The 17,894-nt window shown below is 40.1% G+C and overlaps 1 long non-coding RNA gene across 1 annotated transcript in view; it reads left to right on the top strand.

The window, feature by feature from the left end:
• LOC129785214 (uncharacterized) overlaps positions 1-17,894 on the top strand; it is a 206,854-nt gene that overhangs the window by 145,990 nt on the left and 42,970 nt on the right. Inside the window, exons 2-3 of the long non-coding RNA XR_008748895.1 lie at positions 1,799-1,902; positions 16,537-16,635. This is a non-coding gene — a long non-coding RNA (uncharacterized LOC129785214). The remainder of the gene's footprint in view (positions 1-1,798; positions 1,903-16,536; positions 16,636-17,894) is intronic.

Here is a 17,894-nt window from a genome sequence, read left to right as displayed (position 1 = left end):
AGTCTCCTGCTTTATAGTTTTATTATAGTACTATTATGACTTATCTAATTTATTTTTTCCTCTTCGTGTGTGTATCTTACTACTTACACTGCAAATGTTTATGTCAAGCGGAGATAATCTCTTTGTGTGTGTTTCTGTCTAGATACTTATCTTTATTTTTGGAGGGGCTCTTAAAGGGGCATGAATATTTGCCTTTCCCCTCTTTTTCAGGTATGTAAAAGAATTATTAAAAGGGCAGAATCAGTCCCCATTCTGAATATCGTGCTGTTATCTTAAAGATTACAGTTCTGTAGGTTCGCAGCAGCATTTCTGTTTGCTCCCAAATTTACATAGCTGTATGCTGTAGGTATAAATTAGTTTAATATATATTGAGGCATGTATAATGTCAGGGAAGTTGATACCATTCTTTAGAAAGGAATACTTATTGACTTACACCTTTAAGGTAGTAGAGATGATAAATTTTTGAATCATGTCTATTATTTTTTTTTTCTTAGATAATTGGACTAGAATTAAAAATCCTCTACATCAGTGTGTATATAGACCAGATTGCAGTTTGTGGAGTACTGAATCACCTTCAAGTGGTTTAGGAAACTCTTCTGTATAACATTAGCAAGCATCCACCGGACATGAACTCAGCCAGTTTGAATGCCATATTCACATCACCTACATGCCAGGCTTAAACACCAAATGTGAACACAGACATGGGAGCAGACAGGCTGATTATTTTGCTCGAAGCCTGCTTCATCCTTCCCTGTTTGAGAACGAGCCGTTCTGAAACCTCAGCCTGCCTCAGAAACCTCACCTGCATGTCCCTCCCATGACAACTAGTGCTGCCTTCCCTCTGTCTGCTCAGTCACATCTGATCGCTGTCAGTGTGAGCCACCTCCTTGGCACCTTTGCCAAGCAGCATCCCCTTAGCTTTCTTCATTTTTATTTTTCCAATCAGTCTCTGCACATACAGAGATTTCTTATGTCCCATAAGAAACTTTGTCTGGTAACTCTTCTTTCACCGTGCTAACTTTTTGTATTTCGCTCTGAAATCTTGGGCTATTGCTTGCAGGAAAATTGCTCTGCATAGCAAGCTGTAATGCATTGTACTGTATTTCCTCCCGTACAGCAAAGCCAAATTGGTCTAGTAGCTTGCATTTCCTTTCAAGTGGCTCTAGCTGCTTTGGCACTAATTGTCAGTGCCAGACTGAAAACTATAGCAAGGAAATCTAGGCTGAACGTGGCTGTGGGGCCAGGACCTTGGTTTTGTGACTCATCCATTTGGAGAAACACCCACCTAAAAAGACTAATTCTGAGATGGCCCCATGTAAATGACACGAGAGAGACTCTCAGCCAAAATACAAATCCTGTTTCCACTTGTTGTAGGAACAGGGGAAGTGGCTCTGCCCCCAAACAGACTGTGAAACTGGGGCAGGACGTTGCAGTATCCTTTTTCCTCTACGTTTTGCCTTTGCTCCTACGCTTGCCCTTCCTTTAGGACCCTTCTAACCTTTCAAATGGGAAAGGCAAGTGGCTTCCTGTCCTGCATGTTTATGGAGTGAACTGGTGCAGGCTGGGTTTGAGGGAGGCTATAGATTTCCTGGCGCTCGTTCAGCCCTCACGTCCTGGCCTTCTGTGCAAACAGTTCTCCTGGCCCCACCTCTCCGAGCCTTTGCTGTGGCTGTGCCTTACCAGAGGTGTTCTGGAAGCCTGTTACAACCCACCAAATGGTGTCCATTTACTGTATGATGAGCTCATGAGTTTTCTTCAAAACTTAGAGAACCAGTTTTGTCTCTTATCTTTTTAACAGGTGATGTCTCAGATGCTGAAACACAAAGCAAGCTATACCTGACCAAGGGTATTTGCTGTCACAAAGAATAAACTGGGACCCTCTTACCATCTCAGCCACCAGTGGTAAGTTTATGGCCTGATTTTGCTTGCTCCAGATAAGTCCGACTACTTTGCAGTGGAAACGCAGAGACTGAGACATGCCTTGCTAACACTGTTATTAACCTGACAATCTGTTGGTTCATTATGGGATTGAAATCTTGTGGGAACAACTCTGTGTTTCACAGCAGAACTGACACACAATCCGATGCAGCTGATTTGCTGTGGACAGTCTTCAAATGTTGAAATCTCAGACTTTCTAAGTACAGGGCTGCTATGCATGGGTACACTTCCTGCTAATCTTGAGGCATAAACACTCAGTGGCTCCAGACGCTTGAAGAAATAAACACACTGACTTGGTATTAATATTTCATCACAACACACTAAAGTTAAACCTCACTGATCCAGAGTGACCTGCAACCACTCAAGAAAATGTTTCTTTCTTTTTTTTTTTTTTTTTTTTTTTTTAAATAATTCAACTTTTTATGGGGGGAAAATAAAAGGAAATGGTCTCCTGTATGGCAGGCTTAACATGGATAAGCAGAGCCATTTCAGCTGGAGCAAAACTGCTCATGTGCAGAGATGTTGCTTTGGAAAGGTTTGTAAGTTCAAGGAGGACAATTTAACAGCTTTGTTGTCTCTGCTACATAAGGTGAACCAGACACACAGTGCCATGAAGTAACAGAGTACACAATCATTGCACGCTTAAACCAGCAGCTCCTGTAAATATTACCTGATAGTCACTGCTGGAATGCAACATAGCCTTGAAAAGACACAGGCTTCACATCGCTGCCATCAGGAAACCCTGCAATCTAATCCATGGCAGACAACCTTATTGCTGAAATCTCCTGTGAGCAAAAGGGGGTTAGAAACACAAGAACGTTTTTTGCAACTGATGCCTAAGAAGTTTCCAAGCAGCATTATTTGAACTGGATGTTAATGATCTGATCTTAAACACACTGCATGCGGTAGGTGCTCTTCTGTTGAACGCTAATGATGATCAAATCAGAACTTAACACAAGGCCAATAGGAAATATCTTGTGAGTTCTTTCTGTAGAAGAGGTTGGCTTGCAGCCCACACGGGTGCTGCGTGCTGGGAGTACAGTGGGCTGGGTCCATAGGCAGCCAGGCAGGGTTAGGAGGTCAGTAGCTGATCTTAGACACTCACTTCAGCGTTTCTAGGCAGTTGTTAATACAGTCTCTAAAGCTTGGAACTAAAAATTGTCATCTTTTCCATGAATTAAGCTGTCCGTATTTGACCAGAAACTGCTCAAGGGGAGTCAGTGTTTTACCCTATATGCCATCTGGCTAGCAATGCCTTCATCCCCAATTTTATTATTTATTTGGTACGATAAAGAGGTTGAATTAATGTAATAGTGGATTCTCCCCTCTGTGGCACCCACCCACCCACCTCCTAATGTTGTTGAGTGTGTTTAAATCAAGTCTTAAAGAAATATTTAATTTTCCTTGCTTTGCAATTTATGTTCTCTTATTTCACTTGATTTTAATGCATGCTAAGCGCTCTGGGATATGCACATGAAGGATGTTATATATCTATCTATCTATCTATCTATCTATCTGGGAAAGAACAAGACGAACGGTTTCTTTTAAGCTGAGTTCGAGGCAGTCAAGCCCAATGTCCACACGAGGCAGTGGAGAGCATCAGGAAAAATTGCGAAGGGAAACGCTAACAACACTTAGTAGCTATAGCTGCTCCAGCATTTTCTCAGATTTACAAGGACCCCCGTAAAATATATTAGGGGAAAATGTAAAAACTCAAGTGCAATTTAAACAGTAGCATTCTGATAAACTCAGGATCAGCTGGTTTTGATCGCAGTGCAGTTTGGTGCAGGAGCACCACTTGTGCATTATGAGTAAGGACTGGAGGAAGCTTAAAGCAGCTGTGCTTCTATATTTGCTCACTCTCTGTATTCAAACCTTGGCTTGATAGCTCAAAGGAAATGAGATGTGTTTTGCATAACCCAGTTGCAATCAGTGGAAGCACCTACTAATCTGCTGGTACTGCTTCTGACCTTTTCAGGATCTGATTCCTTAATGGAAAATTAAAACATTTGTAAAAGAGGAATGGACTTGTTTATTTTGGGGGGTTTTGTGAAAATTCAAAAGGCATTAGTGAAAAGACAGATTTATACAAAAAATTGTATGATAGCATTATTCTCCTGGCTGGAAGAACCTGAGATTATTTATAGAAGTTTCTTTTTGCAAACTGATTTCTGAAATTATTTTGTAGACTTCTTCACTTCCACTATTTTTGGGAATGCTTATCACAGTGCATATCCTGATGATGGCATTAAAAATAAAAGGCATTCCTTTATATCAATAGTGATAGATTTGTTAAAATATGGTTCTCCTCTAAGAGCTGACATGGAAAATGAGGCCAACGGTCCTGAATAACAAGGACGGGGAAGACCTTGAAATGTGAGGCTTTAGTGTTGAGAACTCTCAATAAATCAGGGTCATTCATGGAAATCACTACTAAATCCCAAACTACCCTGCCTCTTCTGATCCAAATGTTTGTTTAGTAAGCTGCAGTACAAGAAATACATCCTGAATTATAATGACTTATTCTGTGTGCTCCCACCTCCCTCCCAGTTGTGGCATCCATCTGGGAATCAGATCTTAATTTTCTCTCTCATTTTCTGCCTTCTTATTTCAGGGCTTAAATTATCAGGCAGATCTGCAGAAAATAAAGAATTCAGTATATGCAGATTAATAATTGGATGTGAAAAATGGATATCAAATGTTGAGCAAAAAATCTGCTGGGGATTTGGAAGCCTGTTCCGCGTTAGCGCAGCAGGTGCTGAATGCTTCCTGAGTTATTCTGGAAGAGCCTGCTCTTTTCCACATCATCTGAGAGCACCGAGGCATTTCGCCTTCTTTCGTCTATCAGAATGGGGAGAATTACTTTGTGCTGTTTAGATGAAAACATGCACAAAAGCAACAAAATCAGCCCAGTTAATTACCTATGAAAACTATTGTGCAGCTCTGGGTTTGAGCTGTAGTTTCCAGCAAAACCATGCTCTAGCTAAGTATTTGCGAGAGTTGCAAAGATGCATGCTGGTCTGTAACGGATCCTGCAGGTGACCAGGCAGGTTACCAGCCTTTATGTAGTGGGGACTCTCTTAAAGTTCAAGTGGTTGTGGGGAAAGCCTTTCTCTCCTCATTCTGGGCCACTCTCACTCAATCAGGGCTAAATAGCAGGTTTGCTCACATGTGCTCCCCTCTCCTTTGTAAACACAAAATCCCTTAAATAAATAGCAGCCAGACCTTTTTTTCACTCTTCTGTTTATTAGAAGGACTTAGCTAATCCCTGTGTTTACGAGTAGTAGGGTGTGTCGACCTACAAGCCAAGGGAGTTAATGAAATTCATCTGTTCTCTATTTTCCAGCAGAATTGAAGGGAGGGGGAAGGCCCAACCAACCTTCAGCGTAATGCAGAAATATGACTAACCGTGGTGTCTGCAGGCAGAGACTCAAAAGGGAGTAGCGGGTGGGAGGAGGTGAAGTGGCTGAATGGGAGAAATGAAGGGAAATATTCCCCCTTCAATTAGAGTAATTAAAAAGTAGTAAAAATAAACCACCCAAATGAGAGTCTGCCCAAAACAAAGTCTTAACGTACAGTTATGGTTTAAAGAGTCTGCCGAAGGCCACCGCCATGTGTTGCCACAGCCCTCTTGTGTCTGTCTGACACTAAGCAAATACCAGCCCAGGAATGGGGACGGGGGGGAGCTGGAGGAGCTCGCTCCAGCCAGGGCGGCCGGCGGGCTGAGCCAGGGCATGGCGTTCCTTGGAGCAGGCTGCCCAGCGCCAGGCGCTGTGGCTTTCCCGGGTCCAGCCTTCTGCATGCAGCTACAGTTCAGCACATCAAGTATTAGGAGAAGCTGCTGTAACATTGAGTTGATCCATGGAGGGAATTAAAACCCCTCCGAGAAAGTGGCAACGTCCCATTTGCATCTGTCTGAAGGTTGCTGCCGCTGTCCATTCTGCTACCGCATGGCTTGTTTGCTCTGCCCTCATGTGTACTATTCCTGTTTGGGTTTTTCCAGTTCAGTGTTTTGTTTACCTTCTTGGTCTTTAATTCCCTAGAAGAACTGGTGGGTGAAATGACTGTTTCGTTGGTGATTCCTCCCTAGTAATTTATTTGTCAGTATAGATGTATTTTGTCACATGAGCTTCACTGCAGCACAGAAGGAGCAGCCGCGTTGAACTTGTGGTACTTTTCCTAGAAGCCTCGGTCCTGATTCCAAATGCATCTCCATTAAATGTGGACAAGTACCCCTGTCAGATTGTGTTGTGTTCTTATGACGTGGAAAGAGAAAGTGGCTGAAGAATGAGTTAGAGTCTTCAAATCTGTAACTGGAGATTTAAAATTATGTGGAAAAATATGGTAATTTAAACTTCTGGGAGATGCATCAATCTTTGTCTGCAATCCAGTCTGTGACTAACAGGCTCAGTGGCAGGAATTTTTGGCATTCCCAGTGCTAAGGTCAGTAGATGATAGTTCTTGGTTGTAATCCCCAAAACACTTCACATAATAATCAGCATGTCCTTCTAAGGAGCTTACAAAAGAGGACAAAACTTTTGACATTTGATCTTTGCAATTCTAAAGGACTAAGATATATAATTCTAAAGATATTAAGTTCTTTGCATTATAAACCATTATAATCTCTAATAAGATGAGACAAATTGGTCAAATCTTTAGAGGTACCAAGCACCTGGAGCAGTGGTTTGCTTCTGTGCATGGATGGGTGTAGTGCTGCTTTTGCAACTAATAGCAGCCCTTTACTTTGCTTTTTGGCAATTATCTCTGAATTTTTAGTCATTTGCAATAGGAAAACTTAATATGTTGGGGGAAGAGGTGTCTTGAGGGTTGCAGTATTACACAGCTTAGTCTGTGAATTCACAGGGGCAAGAGCTGCCTGCATGTAACCCACTGCAGACAATTCGTTTTTAATGTGGCCGCATCTGCAGCCACGCAAATTCATGACAGCTGCAGTTTTGATAGCTAAACCAAAATACAAATGAGTAATGAGAAATAAATTTATTTTACGCTGGCCATGTTTGAGAATCGACTGCTTTAGACGTGTATGTTTTACAAATGATAAGATAGAGCATGCACATACTCCTCCTCGGGCCAAGTACACTTTCCTATTGAGAGTCTGAAGCGAGGGGACAGGAATGTCCCAGGAAATAAAATAACTATACATGCCACTGCTTTTGGAAAGAGTGACCAATGCAGACCTTGAGTCTGTCTTTCCCTGGCTGGGGTTAGGCAACAAGTGAGTGTAAAAAGTCCTGATCTTCACAAAGCTCTGCTGTATCATCCGTTAATAATCTGAGCCGGTGGGGAACTGCAGTGTCAGGTTTTGTTTAAACCTAAATCTGTTCCTGTTTGCTGGATGAGCCTGTGTTGTCTCCTGCTGCAACCAGAGCTTGAAAACAGCAACTTTGATTTCTGTGATGTAAATACAAATAAAACGATTTCTGTACGACTTTACAGAAGCATCCAGGTAATCTGCAGGTAAACTAAATAATCTGGTTTTGTTGCTCCAGCTGCCAGCCGTTTCAGCAGAAAAGGCCACTATTATATTGGGCAGAACTAGCTTCTTGCACACCCATTAGGAGGGGGCCGAAGCCCTTTTGTTTGTATTCTGAGAAAATATGTCACATTTAACACTGTGGGATGGACTGCGAAGGCAATACCATGGGAGTCCACGATGCTATGTGCCGAGTCCATTGCAAAAGGTAAAATATGAGAATGACATCCATCTTCATTCTGAGAAATGCAAATTGGGGCTCACTAGGAAATTTTTTTCCAGAGCTTGTCAGTTTAATATAGTAGCAGTCATACCTTAATTGCTGGTCATTTAGGTAGTAATAGAAGTTACTACAAGATATGTGATGAGTAAGGTGACTATAGGTAAACTGATGAAACCCACAGAATAAATAAACTTTTGTTCGTTTTTTGCTTTTTATACAGAGATATCTCACAGCAGTGATGAAGTTATGCTCAGCTTATAACATTCATGTTTCTGAGCCAGCTTTCAAACCTGTGAGTAGTCTGGTAGGTTCCCTGGCATAGAACAGAGGCGAGGATCTGTTACTGGGAGGGAAGAATGGTACTAGTGTAGATGATAAGGAATCTAAATTAAACCATAAGAGAAGAGAGAAGACGACGTTATAATATTTAAAAATGGCAAACTAAATAATATATAATTTACAGAAAATGACAGGGTAATGCTGGGACTATTTTTAAATCAACAGCAAATTAGAATTCAAACCTCTGATAGGTTTAACAGATGGTCTGGATCCTAGAATCCAAAACCCACACACTTCATTTCCCAGTATGTTTAAAACAAAATAATGCTATGCAGCCTTTGCGGAATGTTTCTTGCTATTAAGCTATGTTGAAGATAACTTTTGACCAAGGGGGACTACATGGGGAGTGGAAAAATAGCATAAGCTGGTTCAGTAAGAAAACCCCACAACTCAGTCCCAGGGTGACTGTGGACATGTTACAGGTTCTAGGCAAGGGAGACAAGAGAATTTGGGAAGTCGAATGAATACGATTTCTGACCTGCCCCATGAAGTCTTAACTCATTGTACAGTGAAAACAAGTGAGTGTATCCCCTTTTCCTTAACGTGTCCAAATTTTAGAAAATGTTCTGTCACATCAACAGTAGAGAGAAGTGTTTTGATGTGCATGCATTCATCCTGGAAACATTCATGAAGGTACCCTCGCAACTTTTTGTAGAGATGCGGAGAAAAAAGGTTGGGGTTTCCTGAGGAACACAACTACTTACGAAGCAGTAAGCTTCACCTGGAAACCTGTTATTTACTATCTTGTGTTAGTACAGCTACACCATTGCTTCTGCTCATCAAGCCAGTGCACCTTGTGTCTGGGATAACAAAAAAAGTCTTGTGTGGTGGGAAATGATTGGGATGTAGGCAAAAATAATGTATTTTTTCTGGCTTTGTTCTTCCGTTCAAATACTGTTTTGATAAGACATGAAATACTTGCATATTTCTTGGAAGACATTTGTGGTGGGAGGGGCGTACTGATCAGTGCATGAGATCCATGTTTGTTTTCTTCCTCCACTTCGGGGAAAGGGATGTTGCCTCCTGGGAGAGTACTTTAACCATCACTTGCTGGAAAGTGCTGTGCCTCTACCCTGCGGACACTGGGGTTTTATTCATAAGGGGTACAAAACTCATTGTCTAACAAAAGCTTCGGACGTCCATCTAGCAAGTGGGACACCTGGGCTGCAATTCTTGGTACACAGCATATTTATTAAGGCAAGGAAGCAAGATCCTACAAAAAAGACTGAGAAATTTCCATACTAACCACCCAGTAAAGCAGGAGATAACGTACAGTCCTGGCTGGTGAGAGTTAACAGTTAATGTTCCTTTACGTAGACAAGCCCAGATGTCTCCCGTGTTCCTCATGAGCACCTTAACCTAGCAGGGGCTTCTTCAACAGAAATTAGTGTCACCATCTACTATTCTTCCTCTGCATTTGTGAATGTATCCCTAAAAATCATTCATGCAAATTTGTCATGAGTTTATAAGTAGTTTCGGATCTTTTTTATTTTACCAAATGTGCCAAATGTAAAAAAAAAAATATCTTACTTGTAGGTTTGACTGTAACATAACTGGGAGTCACTTTGGAAAAATAGGACTTTCCTATTATTCACTTACTAATGGTAGCAGTGGCACTAACGGGAAGAGCTGTTTTGTGTTCATCTCAACATTATTTCTTCAGCTGGGATATTCTGTGCTACAAAAGGACTCACCTCAGAACTGCTGATAAAAATGAGAGAGTGTTGTTTATGCCAAGATTTACATTATCATCTGTGACTAGGTGATAGCAGCACTGCTGAGCAAAATCCAGCTTTAAGGATGACCCTCAGTGGCTGAACACGCAATAGGAATGTTTAAAGCAAAAGTTACCACAAACTGTTTTCATCCAGACTGTCTTTGTTTATTTGAACCATTTGGTGAATAACATCTTGTAATGAGAATCTGTGATTGTTTAAGGAAGGCTCAAAACTTGAACTGGTACCTAGCAAAGTTTGATCAAAAACATGATTCAGATACACTAAGTTGCTTTTACCCTACACTGTGAGGTGCCCCTGTAACTAGAAAAATAAAAATGACTCGTGTCATTTCAGAAATGCAAATCTCAGGGTTTTGGTGGTGCTTTCACTGCCTAGGTTAATTTTGTTTTTGTTGTTGATTATGTCCTATAGCCTATAGTTTTATATATATATTCATATTCTTTATTTATTTATATATATATAATTAAATATTTTAAATATTTTATATTTTTATATACATATAAATATTTATATATTTTTATTTATATATATTTGGAGAGAACACCAGTGAAAATGAACAAGCTGTTAAGCTAAACAGAAGTTGTCACACTGGATAGTTAAGGTGTTCTGACATATCTGGATTTGGTGCAGAAAAGAAAGCAAAACTGAGGGATGTTTCAGAGCTTTTGTCCTTGTTAAAGCCAGTTGCTATCTGTTTGAAGGAAAGCCTTGTGTTGAAATAAAATTCTTCACTGAATTTCAAACTTTTTCAAGGGTGTAACAGTTTTGATGACATTTTTCTCAGAAAAGATATCTTAGGAAAGGTGGGATATTTTAACTGAAAAGAAAGCATGGTTGATCAGATATTGAGTCAGGCAGAACAAAGGCATGACCCTAAATTTCTGTATCTGTGAAAAATGCTCTGACCACCAGGTTATGCACTGTTCTTGTCTGTAACTCTTGAGGAAAAAATGCAGAATGTCCTTTTTCTCCACTGCACAACTAGCTTGATATATATATTTTTTTCTTTGAATCTCAGTTTTCTGCAGGACAGGGAAACTTTGCAGCCCATTATCAGTATTTCCTTTTGGCAGCCTGACACCATTTTTGTAGAAATGAAATGGAGAACCATATACATATTTTTTTGTTGTGGAGGTGAAGGGAGGTGTGCGTGTATGTGTGTAGGCTTTATGCACTCACTAGTTGAACAGCTACAAATTCTTATTTCATTTTAGTGTACACTAAAGGTGCCAGGAGCCAGAAATCTTGTGTTTGTCTGTGTGCTAGACATAGTTTGGGTAGCAGCAGCAGCACAGCACTCTTGCTCCTCAGCTTCCTCCATTAAATTACTTTTTTTTTCCCCCCATCAAAAAAAATGTTTTATTGTCAGGTATCTAATCTTTATTCACTGACATCTTTGCTCAAAATGCTCTTAGTACCCATTTTGGTGAGTCCCTAACTGGCAGTGCCACTGTACTTCACCTATTGCCCTCTGAATCACTAAGTAAGAAATTAGGAATTGCCTCAGCAAATCGGATCCATAAACCTTCTAGCCCAATATCCTGCCTCCATCAGTAGCCAGCCAAGACACTTCAGAAGAAACCCTACATGATACCCTATAATGTGGAATTGCATTTTGCATGTGGGGTATTTTTATCTCAGGCAGTTAATACTTGGCATGTGCCCAACCATATTTTTATCTTTTTGTTGTAACTTATTGTTTTGATTAGCAATGCCAATGACTAATCCTTTTTGGATCTTTATAAATACTTATATCAGTGATATTTTATATGAGGCAATCAGCTCCATAACTTGGTTGTGGTCTGCATATGAAACAGAATGTCTTCTTTTTTTTTTTATTATTGGTTTTGAATTTGTTTTCATTCATCTTTACCTGATGTTCCTTTGTTTCTGTGTTATAAGGGTAAAAAAGAACACATGCGCTATGCTTTCTGCTGCTCGCTCTTCCTGATCTTCTCAGTAAATCAAGTCTTTTCACCAATATCATATGGAAGTCTTTCCCTGAATCTAAAACCTTTCCTTGTCCATTCTTTGGCTGCTTATTTCCGCTACATCTGGTTTTGAAATGGAGTGAGGAGTGAACATAGCCATCCAAGGAAGGGTGTGCCATCAATTTACTGAATGTTATTAATATCGCTATTTGCAGATTGTTCCAAAAATTGACTTATTTTCAAAATTCTACTGAAATGGGTATGTGGGGAGCACAATGCGAATTTCAAATATTATGAAATTATTTAGAGATATTTTTCAGCGTTATTTTAATAACCTTTGTTTTCATTGGCGACTCGGCTTGATATCACCAGAGAAATCATATACTCTTCCCCAGGGGTGTGCTGGATGCAGAGGTATAATGGCAGAAATTAGTCAGAAATAATTGCAGAGACAAAATAATTCCATCTCTGCCTATTAAGATGCAAAAAACTATGGACTGGATCCTTGGCTGGTATGCCATGATTGGCATGATGCCACTTTACACCAGTGAGGGAACTGGCCCGCTACCTCAGTAATCCTCATTCGGGAGATAGCCAGTCACACAAATGCTGGTGGCTTCGGTTAGTGACAGAAACCTGGCTGCTTTTCCAGCTGGAGGGAATGTGGGATTCGTGAAACTTTAGGAGCGTTGTGGCAAGAGTTGCCCTGAGATTGCTGATTCCATTCCTGCTTTTTGTTTTGTTTTAGTTGGCTTGCTAGGATTGTTTTCACTCTTTGCCAGGTGCAGAGTTGAATGGCAGGCCACACTCAAAAGCTCTTCTTTCACAAGTCCACCCACGCTACAGATTTCTGTGTTCGTCACGTTCTGTGACATGTAGCTCTTGGAAATATGCAACTTGGAAATAGTATCTTTGAATTTGAGTGTGCTTGGACTAGTAAAAGATAGATTTTAAACTGTCCAGAAAGGGCAGGAAGAGAAAACTATAAGAAAATAACTGGGAAACTTAGATTCCCTTAGAGTGGAACTGAACTGGAACATTTGATCCAAATCCTACAAATTTTGAAGATTCAGACCCACATATGAGAGACCATGCTCATGTTGAAAATAAAGATGAGCCATGGTGCCAAATAAAGATATCTTCTGGGATTTCAATCAGATTTTGAATTCCCCACAACTATGTGTCTTGGTCCTGGCATTCAGTTGTGTGTGCTTGCTCTTGTCTAGCTGCCTTACCCTCCAACCTTTGAGATTTGTTATACATTTGCTTCCAGTGATGCCGTTTTGTCTGCAGGCAGCAAGCAAACCCCGCTCACTGTATCCAGCGCAGGGTGAAGTTCCCATCCGAGTTCATAAAAAATGTACACAGTGAGCTGAAGCATGAACAGTCGATTTTCTACCAAGAAATACTTTGGGGATAGAGGAAACAAAAGAAGAGCTGGATCTGTTCTATTTGGATTAATAAAAATCTGATTTAACCATCCAAATTTGGGATAGTTCTCTGGCAGGATATGATCTTCTCCTTTGTACTTACTTTACACCAGGTTGAGTCCGTTGGCTTTGCAGTAACTTCCCTAGAGTTTGCATTGAAAGTATGTTAGAGTAGAAAACAAGCAATTATTTTCAATCTAACATGATGAAAATAAGAAATTAAAGACAGAATCAAGAAAATTATGGGGCAAAAAGGAAGGCTGATAGTTTGGGGGATTTCACGATGTTTGGAACAAGATTCAGTACTTCAGTGATCATAAATTGCTACCACTTAGTTGCTACTACCATTACCACTCCAGAGGGTAAGAATCAGTAGACGTTTACTGGAAACTGGATCGAATCCAGTGTGTCCTTATCAAAGAAAAAAAAAAAAAAAAAAAAAAAAAAAGGCAAGCAGAAACCACAATTTCAGTGAGGCCTGATCCTCTGTAGGTTGATATTTTGGCACAGATCCTGATGCTGCCTTTACTTCCAGTTTATTTTCATGGTGACTGTCTCCAAATAGCAGAAGAAGGGAGACAGACTTGGGAGGCTATACTTTATTCAGCAGCATTTATTTATAGCATTTGCTATATATCTTAAACTGTTTGAGATTGTCCTGCTTCAGCCTTTCTTCTTATAATCTAGTAGAAAATAGCCTAGTGGGAGTCTTTTAATATTACCCTTTTGCCTGTAGCTTTCTGATTTTGATTATGCATTGCATCGTGGGTGAAATTTGGGTTAAAGATAATTGTAAATATGGTATTGATATTAAATGATGTTTTCCCAACATTGCAATAATGCTTGTTTTGTTTGCTGGAGAGTTTATTACTTTTTGATCAATAGCATGTGAGATTTGTGAGGGAAATTAGCATAGTGAATAACAATTAGGAGAAAAATCAATGGCATTCAGACAAATAAGTGACTTGAAAAAGTCCCATAGGCACACATACACTCACACAGATTCTTTAAAGTGTAATACATCTCATTTCTAATTCTAGAAGAGGAGAGAGCTATTTGGACCAGAACTGAAACTGATGGCAGTATAATTGAAGTACTGTAGGGCTATTTGTTGCTATTTAGTGTTTCTAATAGCTTGAATGTATGACTGCTTCATTCACTGGCTCTACAAACTTCCTTTGACTTCTGTCATGGTTTTTTCTGTAGTCCATACCAGTTTACTTTCTTGAAGGTACCCACACCATGTATTTTTCGTGTTGCTTAATATACTTGCTTTTCCCCTTCACGCAGGAAGTTCCAGCTGCCTTACAAGAACCAGGAGGGCTTCAAATGAGATAAGACATTGAAAAACTTCAAAATGAAGCGGTACAGGTTGCTCTTCAGAAAAGATTTAAGCTATGCAATTCTTTGTCACAGCATGTCACAGATCCTAAAAAGTTCACATGGGCTCCAAAACTCCTAGATTTTTTCATGGAAGAAAAGTCTAAATAGGGCTATTAAACACAACAAAATCCTCCTGGCTAAGGATGCGCGTGTTCTGCACACAGTCGGGACCTTAGAGTACTTTGATTCTCTAGAATCAGCAACACTGCCTGCCTTCTCCTGCTTCTAGTGCTCTTCCCTGAACTCTTCCTGACAGACCCATGGCCTAACGAGTGCATTAACTTCTTTATTTTGAACCTACAGCTAGACGTTTTTTTTCTTCTGCTCTAGGTCTGGTAACAGCAAGACTGATGTGAGGAGGGATTGTGCTCTATTTGGTGCTGCGAGTTAGTCTCTCTCACTCTTCTGGCTTCTTCTACCTTACGGCAACCATGCTGTTAGTTGCAGGAAGGTTTTATGGCTTGAACGTTCTCTTTAAAAGAGTTTGTTGCATAGCTGCATGAGAGAGATCTGAGTGTCCCTCCTGTAAGAAGGCAGGCTTTCCTAGTTCTCAGGTCCTTAGGACCTTTCAGAGTATAACGTGCATGCTGAATCTTGGTGAGGCTTTGCTAAAGAAGCCAATGGTGATTACAACCCGGTTTAAGTGCACTCTTTTGTGGAAAACTGGGAGATGGTGGCAGCTTCTCAGAGGTGCAGCACAACCCTAAGAGGGAAAGGTTGTTTTTCTCCTGTCTATAATGGGAAGGATGTTTGAGCCCAGGAAGAAGCAGGATGGCAGGAGACTCAAGACAGCCATCTGTGGGAAGCAGAAGTTCTTTTATGGGTTGATGTGGTCTTTTCATGCAAGAAAAGTGGCTGTGAGTTTCCTCACACTGATGCCAAGCAGGTGAAATAATGATGCTAAAAGATCAAGAGAAAGATCAAAAGCAGTTCTTCTGGCTCTGAACATAAGCTAGAAGAATGGCATTTTATCTTTGGACCTTGAATAATACAGAATTTGGGCTTCTTGACTTGAAGAGCCAACACTGTTACTTCACAGTGAAATGGAAAATCTAGTCCACAGTCACTGATGATGTGGTGGTGTGTGACTTCAAATCCTGTAGAAAGCAGCTGAGAAATAAAGCTGAAGGCAGTAGGAGGGATCTAACAGGGTGTTTGGATCACAAAAAAAGCTGGAGGAGTGGATGCAAAAGAAGAGAGGGCAAATCTGTGAATAGCAATCTTGGTGTTTAATTGGGTGCTCTCGGAGGCCAAGTGTCTTTGTGTTTGGATGATCATGTGCTGAACTGGATCAACCAAGGCTCTCGGAGAGATGCAGCTGTGCCAGCTCTGTTCGTTACTAGAAGACTCAGCCATGAGAAAATAGGTGAAGCTCCCTAATTTACTTAGCCTAAACTCCCAAACAGCTACTGCCTGCATGAAATGAATTTCAGTCTCTACTGCCTTGAACCAAATTCATAATTCTGGCAACTTTAGCACATCTTTCACATAGTCCCCTTTTATCACCCAACATGTCTCTTTTTTTCTGAAGGAAAATTGATTCTGTGTATACAGCTGGGATGGGTAGCCACTACTTTTTCTTTTTTTTGGATTGAGATTTGTTTGCATGCACACTACATATATCTGAGCACGCTCCTCTCCTGCAGTCCTATTCAGGAATCAATGTTTAGAATAATGGCTCTGCTTTCCTCTGAATTGAGCTGGTTAATAACTATTGCTGGGGAAATCAATCAGCTCTATGATATCTTATTACTTACGCTAATTTAATCACAAGGAATGGGTCATTGCTTCAGTTCAGAGTGCAAAATGAGTGTGTGTGGATATGAAAGTGTATAGAGAAAGAAGTGACACACAAGGGCTAGAAATGGCATAGACATTCCCAAGGCTGTAGGATGGAGGTTAGAGAGAAAAATCACATGCACTCTCTATAGTTCCTGGTAATCTATAGGTTATAGATCCATTTTTCATGTTGTTTTCATGTTCCAAAGAATCTGATAGGTGGAGATACATGAGAGCTTTTCCTTTTTATCCCTTCTCCATTTTCTCTGTGCCTACACAGGCTAAAAGGGAAGGATCATCAAGAGAGACAAACAGAAAAGACACAACTTCCTTCAAGGACTTCTGAGCCCGTTTCTAGTTCTTGCCACCCAAGAAAAAGGTAAATGCAAAGGAACTGTTCATGTGTTGAGTGTGTAATTAAAAAGAAGAAAACAGCGTGTGAATATGGTGTCTGAAGAGATAAGCTTAAATTACAAAATTTACAAATTCAGCCTTGCAAGGATTGTCATAACATTTTCAAGCTCTTGTCTAAATTCTGTTTCCTATATACATGGTTATGTTACGTAGAACCTTCCTTATATCCCCTTGTTCCTAGTGGAGAATACTACTTTTGTCTGTCACTACAGAAAGTAGACTAAAATAAATTTCTACGTACTGAGCTGTATCTCTACTGTAAAAAAAATTTCTCAAAAGAAGTCTTTCATTCAGAGAGGTTAAAAAAAAAAAAAAAAAGAAAAAAGAAAAAAAAGAAGTATCTGTTTTCTAATATAACCAAGTGTTGAGTTCCAGAACCTAAACAAAAGCCAAATATATTGTGTAGCTGTGTTGACAGTCATGTACCTCCCTGATTTTTGTTTAGGTACTTTTTTTAAGTAGCTCGAGTTCTTGCAGCTGTAGGTTTTACTCAGATCCTGTTGGCTTTGTATGGTTTCCCCTCCAGAATGAGAGTGCAGCTAAGATTCTTTACAGACTTTCAGATGGATAGTACCTGTTCTGGAGCAAAGGCTTTCCAATGTTCCAGTATATTGTAAAAAACAGTTCATGTTGGAGGAAAGCAAGTGAATAGCATTTAGCAAAGTCTTAAATAGAACATTGTTTTGGGTAGACAAAACCAGATGTGATTTTAAAAGTACTGGCTGCTCATGCTTAATCCTTCAGGAATTACTGTCTGAAATAGTGGAATTGTTTTTAGAGTTGGTCCTTTTCTAGGGGGGGGGGGGGGGGGAAAGAATCAAAACCTGATCCACCACATTATAAACACGTCAGACAGTTACTGAATCTCTCCATGCAAACAGCACCACTTTTCTAACAAATAGATCTTGGGCACTGATAGAAAAATAGAAAGCACTAGAGCTAACCGCTGCACTGCTATCTAATTCACTTTATTAACTAGGTAATGGACTAAAGCCATCGTGGTCTAATTGAATAAATAAAAACATTAAAACTGTGAATTAAAGTAACTACATTTTGATGGTTTTGGGTTATTCGTATTGCTTCCAAATGTTATTTTTAATCCAAATGCTGCTGGACACATCTCCTTGTGCCCCAGGGACAGTACATAGTATGTTATTGGCCTCTATTTTTGTACCCCATTTACTTCACATTCACACTGCTTCCACTTGATCATTTCCTAGCAAG

Source organism: Falco peregrinus, chromosome 9 (assembly GCF_023634155.1).
Source record: "Falco peregrinus isolate bFalPer1 chromosome 9, bFalPer1.pri, whole genome shotgun sequence".
Taxonomy (NCBI): Eukaryota; Metazoa; Chordata; class Aves; order Falconiformes; family Falconidae; genus Falco; species Falco peregrinus.
Note: the sequence above shows the minus strand (reverse complement) of the source record. Positions and strands in the feature narration are given on the sequence as shown.